At 42.3% G+C, this 16,941-nt stretch overlaps 1 protein-coding gene across 18 annotated transcripts in view; it reads right to left on the bottom strand.

The window, feature by feature from the left end:
- The window catches only part of LOC126291625 (longitudinals lacking protein-like), a 293,043-nt gene that overhangs the window by 258,774 nt on the left and 17,328 nt on the right, over positions 1 to 16,941 (bottom strand). The gene's annotated exons all lie outside the window — the stretch shown is intronic.

The raw sequence follows: 16,941 nt of genomic DNA, 5'->3' as shown, positions 1-16,941 counted from the left end.
TTATATTACATATTCTTTCTAGGAAAGCTGAATTACATCCTGATGGTAAAAATGACAAAAAAAGGTCAGAAAAATTCTCAGCCACGAAACTGCCTTTCCCACAAAAAAGTTTACAAGCCCATTCGTCTTATACCGCTCTAACACTACACAGATAGTTTATGACTGATGAATCCTTTAAGATGGCATAATTATTAGCTAGAAATTCAAGGGGATATTACAGTTGTCAGAATTCAGTAAAGTTTTCAACATTATTTTATTTATACTGATATACTTAAGATCTTTCTGTTCACAACAGAATATATTACAGATCAGAACACAACATCTGTACTGACACAATTACTTCATTTAATACAAAGTAATAGTCATCTCAAGGAAAATTACTCTAAAAAACATTGAGACTGGCAAGTTTCAATCAATTTAAAACACGTTCATAGCAGACAATTAACACAGAGATGAACTTGTACCCACACAGCGCAAAGAATCGGTGCTTCATCCATCTTACACATACATATTGCCAATGATAAAGAAAGAAATCCTCACCAATGATCGGGAACTTTTTCTTTTCTTTGTGTTGGGCTTATACTGTCACACCCCTCCTTCAAAAAGTGCACACTTTTCTCGCATCTGACATCGGCGAGTAGTCATATGTTTCTTAAGAGTATGACTCCTAAAGCACCGATAATTGCAGCGGGGACACTGAATCTGTGGTTCTTTACCACATTCAAGCTTCACATGTCTGCATAACCCTGATGGGTGCTTGTAGGACTTCCCACATGACTGACAACAAAACCGTTTATGTAATACTGTCTGGGGTGTTGTGGAAGTCATGCGATTCAAATAATCACTACCAAATGAAGAACGCAGATTGTTAACTCCTTGAGCGCAAAAATATTCTTCGTATGTAAGAACTCCACCCGCTCTGCCAACTTTCCCAATGTCAACTTCAGCACTGTTACAATCTTCACGATAATTGTCAGCAGCAGGGTAATAGTCATCTTCGTCGTCGTCATCGAGAGTAAGGTCTTCTCCAATTTCTGTGTGACTCTCCAGGACCTCAGATTTTGTTTCAAGTGGTACCTCTTGGTGTGTACTCAGATTTGCTGAACTTTTGTCAGGTAGTACTGTCTCCGGTATTAGAAACTGATCATTTTCTCCAACAGTCATTTCCCCACTAGAGCTCTGCAACTCACTACATGCAGACTGATGCGGAATTGGACTGAAAACTGATCCATCTGCTGCATTACAGATTGTGGGCAGTGCTTGCCTTTGAGATGGAAGTTGATGCACATTATCAAGATCAGGTGTAATGACTTCTTCAAACTCATTCTGGCCTCTTCTCTGATCAGAACCAGAGTGATTAATACTTGTTCTGTAGTTTCGAAAGGATTTAGAAAGGAAGTCTATTTGCACATAACCTCCTTCCTGGGATGACACACATGGAGGGCTTTCTCTAAATGACTGCACCTTTTCTTCTGGCTTGTTCTGATTTGAGGTAAAACGTGACACAGAAGCAGGTTGGGGTGAGAGTGTTTCTAGATGTACTGATTGTGCATTTCTTCCACTGCTTTTCTGCATGTAAACATCTTCCACACATCCACTACCAGACAGTCCCCTTATTTGAAGGGACTCCGAGAGTTTAAGAATACCACTAAGCTCCTCTTGTGGCACATTTACTTCACCACGGTACATAAAATCCATCAAAGCCTTCACCACATTGTATTTTACGTCGTGCAGAATAATAATTGGGTGCTTCTCATAGTTTTCAGACAACAGTTCCTCAAAATATGGACTACATGCAGAAAGAATTATCTTGTGTGCTCTTACATGATGTCCCTCAGCACTAATTGTGCAGTCTGTTAACTTCTCACTGTCCAACAGACAATCGAAAACAGACAGCAAAGTAGCTTGATGTTTATTCCATCTCAAATGAACATTGTCGTTCTCATTCATCCTGCCTAGCTGTCTTCGCAAGACTTTAAACTCTTGTATAAAGCTGGATGAACTACTTCAGTCACACAAGGAAATTTCAGTTCCCTTTGAATAACAGGAAAAGAATTATCTCCAAGTTGATCATCTTGATGGAGGAAGCAATCTTTCTCCAAGTTCTGCAGAGCGGAACCTTCACTCGTTCGTGAATAACAGATAATCCATGGCAAAGATTCTCCTCCAAATTGCAGATACAGTTGTTCCAGAAATTCTGAGCACCTGACCTAGTGTGTAAACAATCTTATGTTAATCCAATTACCTTCAGGAAGAACAAGTTACACAATTATTTACAAAGCATGAGTGTACGGTACAATGTCCATTGGCCAGAAATGATGAGAAAAGAAGAAGAATGCATAATTATTTCACTTAAATGTTGTTGAAAAGTGACCCAAATAGGATGATTGTTGTTGAATTTTTTAGCACGTGTACTATCTTTAGTGTAGGAAAACATACTGGCAGAACCTTGCCTGATCAGGAGCCTTCCTACTCACTGTTGTTGCATTGAGATTGGGTGGCAAAACTGCATTGGTTAGGCCCAGACAATTTACAGTATTACAATAAATTAAATGAAATAAACTTATTCATTGTTTTGTGAAACAGCACAACGTACAATCTGAAAAATGCCACTTACTGTAATTGGCATCGATAATTACATTTTTATGATATTACATTTTGGCATATACATCATTGTAATTTAATCAATTACATTATGACACACATTAATATAAGAAATTTTTTGTTACAGAAATCACAGGAAAACGCATCAAACATTAACAATGATTTTTTTTTAATTAAAGAGAAAGCTCTTGAAGTTACAAAGCATCATGAAACAAGTATTCCACTGTGGAGAAGCTTTTGGACCAAGTCTTCGAAGTTGCTGTGGCACCATTTTATAAGGTTCCCAATTTCTTCGCATCAATCCATCAATCCAGCTCATGTCCCTTGGCCTTTTAACGAAATAAGTGAAGACAATAATGTACTATTCTGAAGTAAATGCCCAGTGAAATTAAAGCTTGTTGCTCCTGTTAAATATAGCAACTGTGTGTGTGTGTGTGTGTGTGTGTGTGTGTGTGTGTGTGTGAGAGAGAGAGAGAGAGAGAGAGAGAAATAAATAAATGCATTCATGTATTCACTGCAGTACCCCACAAAGCAAAGTTAACAAGGGCAGTTCGTCAATTCCTGTGTTAGTGATGACATACTCAAAAATACAATGGTGATACCACGGTTGCAACAGTTTGAGAAAGTATGGACTGTATCAAGAGAACAGAAACTCATGCTTACATATTGAGGAAAAACACAGTGATTGAAGAACAAAACGTGGAAGTTAATGGACTTTATATTTGATGGTTCAGAATATTGTTACTGTACACCAGACATCATCAGATTTCAACAGCTCCCAAATTCTGAGCTTTAAGAACTCATTAATTTCATGTTCAGTCACATAATTACTGTATAAAGAAACTGCACATGAACTTAACTGATAGTACACTCAAATTCTAGATGTTCTATCTTCATTACTAGTCTAATTGTTTTTGATGAAACAATGCATATTCAGTTTGCAGCAACGCACTATTTTGAGGAAATTCATCCATTTTGTACGCTTACCTGTGCCATAGCTCTTGTGAGTGCCAACAAGAATAGTAACAAAATTTATTCCTCCAAAATAGATTTTGAAGACATCAAAGTTGGATGAAGATGGTTAAATGTGCACGTATCTACGGTACCTCTCCAGCGAAAATCACTCGACAGTGTCAAGAGTCCATATTTGATAGGAAAACTGGTTTCCTAGTATTCCGAGTACATGTTTTGGAGAGAGGGTGAATTACTTTGAACTGTTCATCCTAATATTCTAACTAATTAGGTAACTGAATCAACATTTGTGATTCTGTGAAATTTTAGTTCTTTGCTAAACATAATTGATGGAGATGCTTTATTAATCACACAATCACTTGGCGATTTCTTGAACTTAGCATTTAATAAACACTATGTGGTACATTTTCCTGTGATTTCCGTACTACGAATTTAGCCTGTCCCTAAATGTGTCACAATCTAAGTTAAATATAATAAAATTTGTGTTAAGGGTAATACTGTAGCAGTGCAAGTACCTTTGACAGCCCAAACCAGTGTAGCGAGTTTTAGTGTGGTGTGGTGTTCTATGTGCCATAAATCAATGGCATGCTTGCCTCCGATGCGAGTTTCAACTTATTTAATGTAATTACAAAAAATTTGTAAAGCACATTGCAGCTTTTAGTAAACCGTCAAGGCTAAATTGACAAAATTTTCCCATGACACACTGACATATAAAGCAATAATAAAAACACCACACTTGAGGCAAATGTTATCAGTCAAGAAAATTATGCAAAAACTGCCAACGTCATCAGTAGAGCTGCAACGCCTTGTTTTAAAAAGTAGACTTTTAATTGTCCATGTATAATGCTTTAATTTTCTTTTTAAATCATCAGTTTTGGATCACGTGAACAATGCTCAGATCTTTTGTACATAGATCTGTAAATAAAAGTAAAATAAAAGTACACACTATGCTATGCAACTTTCCTATTACACTATGTCAAAAATCTTACGTACCAGAACATATCTGATTTGTATCCATTAGAAGAGTAACCCGAGTATTTACCAGCAAAATTTACATACTACATCATCACAGAATAAAACTGATCTGGTACGACCCACGATGTTCGTATAGCCTTCAGAACAACTAACCAGCAGTTTGCATCTGGCACATACGTCACTTATGAACTAACATTACATTTACAAACTATATTAAAAATATTTTTTGTTTGGTGAGAATACTGGTTTTGGAAACATTTAATTAAAGCCTGTGATTTGTCTGGAGTGAAACATTATAAAAACATCAAGAAAATATATAATTTGAATGGCAGACAGCGCATGGCATTGCCAGAGGCCTGTCTCCATCAAGAAATACTCACTGGTGGTCACCACTTCGGCATTATGCCACAAGCCTAACATTCATCAGCTGACCATTAGTGTGGAGAGAGGACCATGCATGAGGAGGCCTTCACACTGATTTCAAGAACAGCATACGTGTTCAAGCTGTCCCACTGCACATTCTCTCCCCTCTTATCACCTTGGACATCCGTGAGCAATGATTGTCATCGCAGTAAGTGTACATAAAGGGTAAAATACGTATTGTGATTTAATGCACTCTGCTCATTTGCAATTAATTTGAATCTTGTCTTCTGTACATTTAACTTTCGAGATGTTCTAACATTCCTTTTGAGCTACGTGTAAGACATCCAATTTTGATTAATGTTTGATAGTGCCTACCATTCCATTACAAATGAATAGAGCTTATGTTTAGTGACTTTATTTTGTATAGTCTTCATAAGCCATAAATCAGATGCATGCTCACGCCTGATGCAAGCTGAAGTTTTGTGATTATGTGTGCTCCCTAAATAAAGTTTCAAAACTTCTGCCAGCTAAATTTGAGTACTGTTTGCTGCATTCATTGCACCAAGCAATATACATGCCTAAATCCTGAAAATTATTACTACTATTACATTCACTACAGCATGGCCAAGAGTGTGGGAAAGGGGCCAGGGTGGAGAAGGGGCCAGGAAGGATCGGAGAGAGGGGGGACGGGTGTGGGAGGGGGAACAGGGGGAGAGAGGGGGAACAGGGGGAGAGAGGGGGAACAGGGGGAGAGAGGGGGAACAGGGGGAGAGAGGGGGAACAGGGGGAGAGAGGGGGAACAGGGGGAGAGAGGGGGAACAGGGGGAGAGAGCGGGAGGGGGGGAGCGGGAGGGGGGAGCGGGAGGGGGGAGAGCGGGAGGGGGGGAGAGAGCGGCGGGGGGGAGAGAGCGGGAGGGGGGGAGAGAGCGGGAGGGGGGGAGAGAGCGGGAGGGGGGGAGAGAGCGGGAGGGGGGGAGAGAGCGGGAGGGGGGAGGAGAGAGCGGGAGGGGGGAGGAGAGAGCGGGAGGGGGGAGGAGAGAGCGGGAGGGGGGAGGAGAGAGCGGGAGGGGGGAGGAGAGAGCGGGAGGGGGGAGGAGAGAGCGGGAGGGGGGAGGAGAGAGCGGGAGGGGGGAGGAGAGAGCGGGAGGGGGGGAGAGAGCGGGAGGGGGGGAGAGAGCGGGAGGGGGGGAGAGAGCGGGAGGGGGGGAGAGAGCGGGAGGGGGGGGAGAGAGCGGGAGGGGGGGAGAGAGCGGGAGGGGGGGAGAGAGCGGGAGGGGGGGAGAGAGCGGGAGGGGGGGAGAGAGCGGGAGGGGGGGAGAGAGCGGGAGGGGGGGAGAGAGCGGGAGGGGGGGAGAGAGCGGGAGGGGGGGAGAGAGCGGGAGGGGGGGAGAGAGCGGGAGGGGGGGAGAGAGCGGGAGGGGGGGAGAGAGCGGGAGGGGGGGAGAGAGCGGGAGGGGGGGAGAGAGCGGGAGGGGGGGAGAGAGCGGGAGGGGGGGAGAGAGCGGGAGGGGGGGAGAGAGCGGGAGGGGGGGAGAGAGCGGGAGGGGGGGAGAGAGCGGGAGGGGGGGGAGAGAGCGGGAGGGGGGGAGAGAGCGGGAGGGGGGGAGAGAGCGGGAGGGGGGGAGAGAGCGGGAGGGGGGGAGAGAGCGGGAGGGGGGAGAGAGCGGGAGGGGGGAGAGAGCGGGAGGGGGGAGAGAGCGGGAGGGGGGGAGAGAGCGGGAGGTGGGGAGAGAGCGGGAGGTGGGGAGAGAGCGGGAGGTGGGGAGAGAGCGGGAGGGGGGGAGAGAGCGGGAGGGGGGGAGAGAGCGGGAGGGGGGGAGAGAGCGGGAGGGGGGGAGAGAGCGGGAGGGGGGGAGAGAGCGGGGGGGGAGAGAGCGGGAGGGGGGGAGAGAGCGGGAGGGGGGGAGAGAGCGGGAGGGGGGGAGAGAGCGGGAGGGGGGGAGAGAGCGGGAGGGGGGAGAGAGCGGGAGGGGGGGAGAGAGCGGGAGGGGTGGAGAGAGCGGGAGGGGGGGAGAGAGCGGGAGGGGGGGAGAGAGCGGGAGGGGGGGAGAGAGCGGGAGGGGGGGAGAGAGCGGGAGGGGGGGAGAGAGCGGGAGGGGGGGGGAGAGCGGGAGGGGGGGAGAGAGCGGGAGGGGGGAGAGAGCGGGAGGGGGGAGAGAGCGGGAGGGGGGAGAGAGCGGGAGGGGGGGAGAGAGCGGGAGGGGGGGAGAGAGCGGGAGGGGGGGAGAGAGCGGGAGGTGGGGAGAGAGCGGGAGGTGGGGAGAGAGCGGGAGGGGGGGAGAGAGCGGGAGGGGGGGAGAGAGCGGGAGGGGGGGAGAGAGCGGGAGGGGGGGAGAGAGCGGGAGGGGGGGAGAGAGCGGGGGGGAGAGAGCGGGAGGGGGGGAGAGAGCGGGAGGGGGGGGAGAGAGCGGGAGGGGGGGAGAGAGCGGGAGGGGGGGAGAGAGCGGGAGGGGGGGGAGAGAGCGGGAGGGGGGGAGAGAGCGGGAGGGGGGGAGAGAGCGGGAGGGGGGGGAGAGAGCGGGAGGGGGGGAGAGAGCGGGAGGGGGGGGAGAGAGCGGGAGGGGGGGAGAGAGCGGGAGGGGGGGAGAGAGCGGGAGGGGGGGAGAGAGCGGGAGGGGGGGGAGAGAGCGGGAGGGGGGGAGAGAGCGGGAGGGGGGGAGAGAGCAGGAGGGGGGGGAGAGAGCGGGAGGGGGGGAGAGAGCGGGAGGGGGGAGGGAGCGGGAGGGGGGGAGGGAGCGGGAGGGGGGGAGAGAGCAGGAGGGGGGAGAGAGTGGGAGGGGGGAGAGAGTGGGAGGGGGGAGAGAGTGGGAGGGGGGAGAGAGCGGGAGGGGGGGGAGAGAGCGGGAGGGGCTAAAGATGTGGGTGGGGGAGGGAGGGAGGGAGGGGGAGATGGGGGATAGAGGGGGATGGGATAGAGGAGGGAAGGGGGAAGGGGAGGGAGGGGGAGGATGGGGGAGAGTGTGAGAGACAGTAATTTGACCAAAAAGGTTATATACAGTGCACTGTACAAAATATATAAATCCTTGTGAAATTAGACCTTTAAGTTATGTCATGCATGACTTTATTAACTTTTAATTACATTTTACTGTTTTATTAAGGTCGCATATCACATCTCATTGTAGAATTACCTCTGAACAAATATAGGGACATATAAAACAGTAAACAGTGATCACAAAATTAACTTGCTTGTTTTCCAAGTTGTTTGTAATTGTATGTTAATTCATTTTAAGAATAAATATTTGTATAATTGTACTTCATTCTACACCTGCTACCACATCTAGATTTTATTTTGTAAGAGTGAAGCCTGTAAAAAATTGGAAGTGATTTGAAAAATAGAAAATTATTACAATCAAAAACAGGTTTTTGTTTAGTTAACATTTTGTAGCAAAAGATGGTTAAACATGGGGAATAAGGGTCCTCCTCAATAGTAGCCCTAATGTGTTTAATATGGTACAATAGATAAAGATAACACCACGAACACTGCCAACAAAATTGCAGCAGCTTCAGGAAAATTGAAGTAGACAGTCATCGAATGTGAAAATAGCATCATTTTACATAAAAACCCGACATCCAGTTTTTCTAAGCTTAAGAATAATTTCATATTGCTGGCTTCATAAATTCAACAACATTTTGTTATTTATTAATGCAACTATAGCCACAATTTGTTGGAAACAACTAGGTATTGGTTGCCAGATCCGAGTCAAACATTCCTTACCTAAAAAGAGACTCATACCAGTGTTTCAATTGAGTTAAGAGTGCCAAATAAAAAGATCAATCAGTTAATTGTAGTTAGGCGGTCTCAAATGAGCTGTTGTTGAAACTGAAGCATTATGCAGGAAAAATCCAAAATAAAAACATGCTTAAAACTTTATAGCTACATATACTTCTCAGCAATATTCACTGCAAAGCTGACCCTATGAGATGCAGTCAGGCACAACTAAAAAGACTGTTACATTATAGGTTTCGACCAAAACCTTTTTCAACAAAAACACACACAGACACGCACACACACCTAAAATACACATGACTGCTTCCACTAGCAGATCTGATGGGTATGCGACTGTCACGTGTATAGCAATTTGGAGTAGGCCACGAAGGAGGAGGGGAAGGGATAACACGGTAAGAGTGAGGGGAAAGAGGAGTGTTGCCTAGTGGGGCATGCAGGGATTAGACCACGGCCCAAAAAAAAACTGCCAGGTGCAGCATTCAGAGATGGGGTGTGGGAGATAAAATGGAGACCAGAGGAGGACAGAAGCAGTGACGAGGAAACACAGGTAGTACACAATGAAGGTGGGAGACATGAAAAGGGAGGCTGTGACAGGACATCGGTCAGAAACTGTAAGGTGGAGGCTGTGGGGACAGTAGGATCTATTGAGTACATACTCTGACAGCCGTACAGCTGTCTGATGGTGTAATTAGATTACTTTAATATCAATAAGATATTGTACACATAAACATCATAAATAAGGACAGTTGAATACCTAAGAGGTCTACATAGAAAAACATATAGTAAAAAAGCTAAATATTACCTGAAAAATATTTTTCTTAACCTAAATCCCCACTGTGTGTCAGACTCATTGTCCAGTATTTGGGTCAAATGTGATTATCATAAACCCGCCCCATGATACATTTTTCGGGCGAAATATAAACATCACAAACATAGCTGGCCCTTGGTATTTATTTACATTACAATGTATTGATTGATAATGAATCTTTTGTGGTATGTCTAGCACAATTATTACCTGAGTTTTTAATTACTTGTCAAATATTTCACAAAATTTAACCAGATAGATCTTACACACATGCTTATATCCTGTAAGTCATGCCCGATCGGTACAATGGTGGACTGACTTGCCAGACTGGATTGCCTCGAAGGCTGAGCAATCGTGTTAACTATTTTATTTTTGTGCCAAATGTGTGTATGAACAGTGACGTTTTGGAACTGAAATTTGAGAACTATTAACAGAGACTTATCATTGTAAGATAATTTCTCATTTAGAATTTTTTTGTTACCAGTACATAAATAAAATCTTAACAGAGTGCACCTATGAACTCCTTGAATTCAAGTAGCAATAAATATTTCCTTTCTGGTGTGACATGTGAAAATACAGTAAAACGGAAAGCACTGACATTTTTATGTGGAAAGAAGTACTACAAAACCTGTGAAGAGATGTTTTTTATATATGAGAACCAAACAGCAGTAATCCAAACATTTTTCCTCCAATGAGAAGGTATAAAGTTTCATCTTTCTGTGTAAACATTCACATTTCTGGAATTTAAAATTATGCTATAGTAACAAGCTGAGAACATACCAGCTCTCATGATTCTGTTATTGTTTTCACAGCAACAGTGGAAGATGACCACTACATTAATTAAAGTCCTTACCTAAAAAGTGTTTATAAAGAAAAGGATAAGCAATGTGAACACAATTCCACAACTCACGAGTTGTTCGACAACAAGTAGCAATTTTCTTAATTAATTGATCTGCAAGGGTCATTAGTTTGTAAAGTCTCAGTATCATTTTCAAATACATTTACAACTGCCGCAACACCTCTCACGTATTTCAGGGACGTTTTCACACTCTCACTGTGCTCGATTTCACCACTTCAAATAATTTATACACAAAGCTGCCATTCATCAAGTAAAAACTCACAAAAAAGTGCTCAATGATGACCAGAAATTCACCCAACATTACTCACTCCCTTTCTGCTCTAACAACCATTGCCTTCAAAGAGTGCAAAACTTTCCTCGCATCTGACAACGACTAGTAGACATATGTGCCTTTAATTCATCTCTCCTAGCACAATGTTTGTTGCAGCGAGGGCACTGAAACTGAGATTCTTTGCCACAATAGTGTTTCAAGTGTCTTTTTAGACCTATATGATATTTATAAGACTTCCCACAATTGTGACAAACAGATCGACAGTGTAATGCAGTGGGAGATGATGCCACTGTCACATTATGCATATAATCACTGCCAAATAGTGACTGAAGACTGTTCATTCCTCCAGTATGAAAATTCTCCCCATGTGAAACATGTTCACTCACTGCCCTGCCCTCCACAATGTCTTCTTGGGCACTGTCATCATCATCAGAATAATCACCACCATTATCATCCTGATCATCATCACTGTCCTGTACTTCCACTACTTCTATGTTACTATCAGGCACCTTAGATTTTGTTTCTAATGGTATCTCTTCTGGAAGTGCATTCAAATTTGCTGGTTTCTGATGAATTAATACTGTTTCTGGAGTTGAAAACTGTTCCTTTTCTGCAACAATCAGATCAAAAGTCAATTCTTCACGGGAGATCTGCAACTGACTGTGCACAGAATGAGGGGGGACTGGACTGAAAGCTGCTCCACCAGTAGGGTTATTTGATGTAGACAGTATTTTCTGACGAGATGGAAGTCGACAATTACTATCAGTCATGAGTGATGACATCTTCGAATACATTTCGGCCTGCTCTCTGATCAGAACCACAGTGATTAATATTTTTTTCGTACTTTCGAAAGGGATTATGAACCAAGTCTACTTCCACAGAACTTCTTTCCTGGGACGACACAGTTTGATAGCATTCACTATATGGCTGCATCTTTTCTTCTGCTTCATTTTGAGCTGGGGTAAAGCATGACACAGATGCAGGTTGAAATGGGAGTTTCGGGAGGTACTGATAGTGCATTGCTTCCACTCCCTTTCTGTATGTTGACATCACCTATACATCCACTGCGAAACAGACCCCTTATCTGAAGGGACTCAGAACACCACTAAACTCCTATTGCGGTACATTTACTTCACCACGATACATGAAGTCCATCAAAGCCTTAAGCACATCATATTTTACATCATGCAGGATAATGACTCGATGTTTCTCAGAGTTTTCAGTGAACACTTCCTCTAAGTATGGGCTACAAGCCGAAAGAATTATTTTATGCGCTCTCAAATGCTGCCCCTCAGCACTAATAGTGCAGTCTGTTAACCTCTCACTGTCGAACAGACCACCAAAAAGAGACATCAAAGTAGCTTGATGCTTATTCTACCTTACATGTATATTGTTGCTCTGATCCATGCTGTTTAGCTGTCTTTATGTGGTAAGACAGAGATTTAGAATAGTTTCAGGGAGAGCATAAGAGAGCAATTGACAAGAATGGGGGAAAGAAATACTGTAGAAGAAGAATGGGTAGCTTTGAGGGATAACGTAGTGAAGACAGCAGAGGATCAAGGAGGTAAAAAGACAAGGGCTAGTAGAAATCCTTGGGTAACAGAAGAGATATTGAATTTAATCGATGAAAGGAGAAAATATAAAAATGCAGTAAATGAAGCAGGCAAAAAGGAATACAGACGTCTCAAAAATGAGATCGACAGGAAGTGCAAAATGGCTAAGCAGGGATGGCTAGAGGACAAATGTAAGGATGTAGAGACTTATCTCACTAGGGGTAAGATAGATACTGCCCACGGAAAATTAAAGAGACCTTTGCAGATAAGAGAACCACTTGTATGAATATCAAGAGTTCAGATGGAAACCCGGTTCTAAGCAAAGAAGGGAAAGCAGAAAGGTGGAAGGAGTATACAGAGGGTCTACACAAGGGCGATGTACTTGAGGACAATATTATGGAAATGGAAGAGGATGTGGATGAAGATGAAATGGGAGATATGATACTGTGTGAAGAGTTTGACAGAGCACTGAAATACCTGAGTCGAAACAAGGCCCCCAGAGTAGACAACATTCCATTGGAACTACTGACGACCTTGGGAGAGCCAGTCCTGACAAAACTCGACCATCTGGTGAGCAAGATGTAAGAGACAGGTGAAATATCCTCAGACTTCAAGAAGAATATAATAATTCCAATCCCAAAGAAAGCAGGTGTTGACAGATGTGAAAACTATCAAACTATCCCACAGCTCCAAAATACCAGTGCGAATTCTTTGCAGGCGAATGGAAAAACTGGTAGAATCAGACCTCAGGGAAGATCAGTTTGGATTCTGTAGAAATGTTGGAACACGTGAGGCAATACTGACCCTATGACTTATCTTAGAAGCTAGATTAAGGAAGGGCAAACCTACGTTTCTAGCATTTGTAGACTTAGAGAAAGCTTTTGACAATGTTGACTTGAACACTCTTTTTTCAAATTCTGAAGGTGGCAGGGGTAAAATACAGGGAGCGAAAGGCTATTTACAATTTGTACAGAAACCAGATGGCAGTTATAAGAGTCGACGGACATGAAAGGGAAGCAGTGGTCGGGAAGGGAGTGAGACAGGGTTGTAGTCTCTCCCCGATGTTATTCAATCTGTATATTGAGCAAGCAGTAAAGGAAACTAAAGAAAAATTTGGAGTAGGTATTAAAATCCACGGAGAAGAAATAAAAACTTTAAGGTTCTCCGATGACATCGCAATTCTGTCAGAGACAGCAAAGGACTTGGAAGAGCAGTTGAACGGAATGGATAGTGTCTTGAAAGGAGGATATAAGATGAACATCAACAAAAGCAAAACGAGGGTAATGGAATGTAGTCGAATTACGTCGGGTGATGCTGAGGGAATTAGATTAGGAAATGAGACACTGAAAGTAGTAAAGGAGTTTTGCTATTTGGGGAGCAAAATAACTGATGATGGTCGAAGTAGAGAGAATATAAAATGTAGACTGGCAATGGCAAGGAAAGCGTTTCTGAAGAAGAGAAATTTGTAAACATCGAGTATAGATTTAAGCGTCAGGAAGTCATTTCTGAAAGTATTTGTATGGAGTGTAGCCATGTGTGGAAGTGAAACATGGACAATAAATAGTTTGGACAAGAAGAGAATATAAGCTTTCGAAATGTGGTGCTATAAAAGAATGTTGAAGATTAGGTGGGTAGATCACTTAATGAATGAGGAGGTATTGAATAGGATCGGGGAGAAGAGAAGTTTGTGGCAAAACTTGACTAGAAGAAGGGATCGGTTGGTAGGACATGTCCTGAGGCATCAAGGGATCACAAATTTAGCATTGTAGGGCAGCATGGAGGGTAAAAATCTTAGAGGGAGACTAAGAGATTAATACACTAAGCAGATTCAGAAGGATGTAGATTGCAGTAGGTACTGGGAGAGGAAGAAACTTGCACAAGATATAGTAGCCTGGAGAGCTGCATCAAACTAGTCTCAGGACTGAAGACCACAACAGCAACAACAACAACATGAAATTTCAAACCCCTGTACAATGCTGACTGCAATACTTAAATGAAACCATTGATTAGGAAAGTTCAGCTCTGTTGGAACAAAATTCAGTAGTTTTCATTCTGTTATATAAAACTGAGTACATTATTTTAATGACAGTTTAATGTTAATAGGCAATGTACTTCCAAGGGAAAAGACGTAATAAGTTAAAATGTTGCTCATTGTAGTCCTGAAGAGTGCACTCTTCTACCACAATTATATTTTTCCCTGGTATAGGTCTCCTTTCAAATTGCTGACCTCCTTTTGCAGTACTTTTGAGCCACTTTACCTAGTTTGTAAACAACACAGGGTTAATCTAACTACCTTCAAAACTAAATGATAAAGTAAAATAAAATTTCATTACACTAGTGTGTGGAAAAATGACTCACAATATAACTAGGGAAAGTTCAGTTATGCAACAAATGATTACTAGCCAACAAGCATGCATATGAATTTCATAATGGTATTGACAGTTACATAAATCATGATCATCATTATCCCAAACAGAGCAATATGACTAGTATTCTACTTGTTAGAAATATAAAATTCAGGCTATAGACAAAATTCACACTTTTCTAGCAACTACAGATCTAGTACTATTAAAGTGCAAACAATTTATTATATTGGGGGAAAAAATGAATAACCTATTTTCTGGATAGGGTCATGTACATTTCAAATACAATACTTCTTACATTATTATACAATACTGGAAATGGAACACAGGGAAATGGACTTCATAATCTTCTTCAGTGGATTAATTTTACATATTCATCTTTGTTTGATCATAGTAAATTATTACAACAATATTAATGCAGTGCAACAAATATTTAAAGTAAAAATTCTTGGATTTAATGAATTGCAAGCATACAAATTAAAACTGTTATGAGTTTCCATTCTATTGTGTAGTAACTAATCTTATTCCATGATAGAACAAGTAAACTGATGCAACTTCAGTTTCACAGTAGTGAGATACAAACGTGACACAGATGTATCAGTAAAAATAGCAGACTTTTTTAATCTTCTCTCAAATCAATATATTCTATAAAGCCCTAGTCGACATGCAACGATCACAATTTGCTATCGAGTCAAAAACTCAACCTGGAAAACTGTTGTTGTGAAGAAAATAGAAGACAGTTCTTATTTGTAATGAACACACAGAACAACTACTCAAAATAAATTCACTTCTTTTTTTTTCCTTCCACAGTATGAAATTGTACTTAATGAAATGTAATGTGTGTACATGCAAAGAGTGAATGATAAAATCTTCACCTGGCAGTACAAAGTCCAGTACTAAGTTCTATACTCCAGCATTAAAAAAGTAAATAATTTTTAAGAACACGCATGCTAACTTGAAGCATCAGCTCCAATCAGTCATATTGCGGCACAGTGAAGTACAGTTAGTCTCCGAGTCAATTTTAGCTGCTGAAGATGCTGTAGGGAGAGGACCTCAGAGGGCTCGTTCCCACACTATGCAACATGTCACCTCGAGTACTGCAGCGTGCTAATATGTAGTAAGAAGAAGAGCAGTACAGCAAACTGTGACTCCCCTTTATCCAGTTTCATTAATCCACGTTTATGAAACTTTGTATTTTTAGTATTATAAATATAGGATTTTACCACATAAATTTCAAGTCAGATCCTCTGAAATTTTGAAATTACAGAAACATCCTTAACTCACAAAATTTACAGCAGTTCAAAACAAAAATTGTTTGCATGTTATTAGAACTGTTGTAGAGTGAATAAAAAGGATGTGTGAAGAACAAATATCAGAATTGTGAGCAATTAAGAATGGCTGAACTTTTGACATAATGAACTATAGTCGAGTGAGTCAAGCAAATTGATTGAAAGAAAAATTGTAAAAACAGCCGATAATTATACCAGGAAAGAATAACTTTTAAGGTCCAGTAAAGTTAAGGTTATATGAAGTTCATTTGATATTTTGGAAATAAGATTTTGTCAGGTATACCTCTCACTGGTCATCATTGAAATTCCCCAATCTGAGTGCATTCTCACATTCTGCACCTGGGAGATGTACAGTATGGGGTACAACGAGACATTGTAATTGGAATACCAGTGCTTTAAGGTTGACCGTGGAGTAATTCCCACAATTTTGATAAAATGTTGCAAAACATGCAAATTTAATGTAAGTTCTTTATCTCGATGAAATGAAACAAGGTTTTTTTACAACATGATGTAACTATGGCTTACAACACAGACATCACTAATATGCTAAGTAAAGACTATTTGGCATTTTTGGCATATGTAACATATTGAGTACCGAGTAAAACGCAGGCTGTTTATATTGGGATTTAGTAGCAGAAGTCCTTAACTAAGTTAACTATAGAGTATTGTTGTGAATGTTGCACATGAAATTACAGCTGAACTTTTAAATAGAATATACTGAACAGAGCTACAGAGACCAATAGCTGCCTTTATAGTAAGTACATGGAAGCAGTGTTGAGATTTGCTGCTCTAAGGATATACATCATTTACCTGTTTCAAGTATTTGAGAATCCAACCCCTAAAACTTATAATGAGTTTTCAGCTATTTAAAAGCAAATATAAAGCAGTTTAAGGACACATGCAATGTAGTCAGCTTTTCTTGGCTGAGTAACTGTGTGTCCCACCTTAGATCAGGCAGAGGACTGTGTGAAGCTTACTGAGGTGAGTAAAATCATCTCATGAAACATTACAGTCACAGGGCTTCAAAATCTGTGTCTTAAGAATATGCTTTGAAACATAGAACAATATCTATTTAGCCAATGTGAAATCCTAAATATTCTTGTGTGTCTACAAGCTGTTACGGCAAAAGCACAATACTGACCAACATCGCAAGCTGCTTA

Source organism: Schistocerca gregaria, chromosome 9 (genome assembly GCF_023897955.1).
Source record: "Schistocerca gregaria isolate iqSchGreg1 chromosome 9, iqSchGreg1.2, whole genome shotgun sequence".
NCBI lineage: Eukaryota > Metazoa > Arthropoda > Insecta > Orthoptera > Acrididae > Schistocerca > Schistocerca gregaria.
This window is presented reverse-complemented; position numbering and strand designations above follow the sequence as displayed.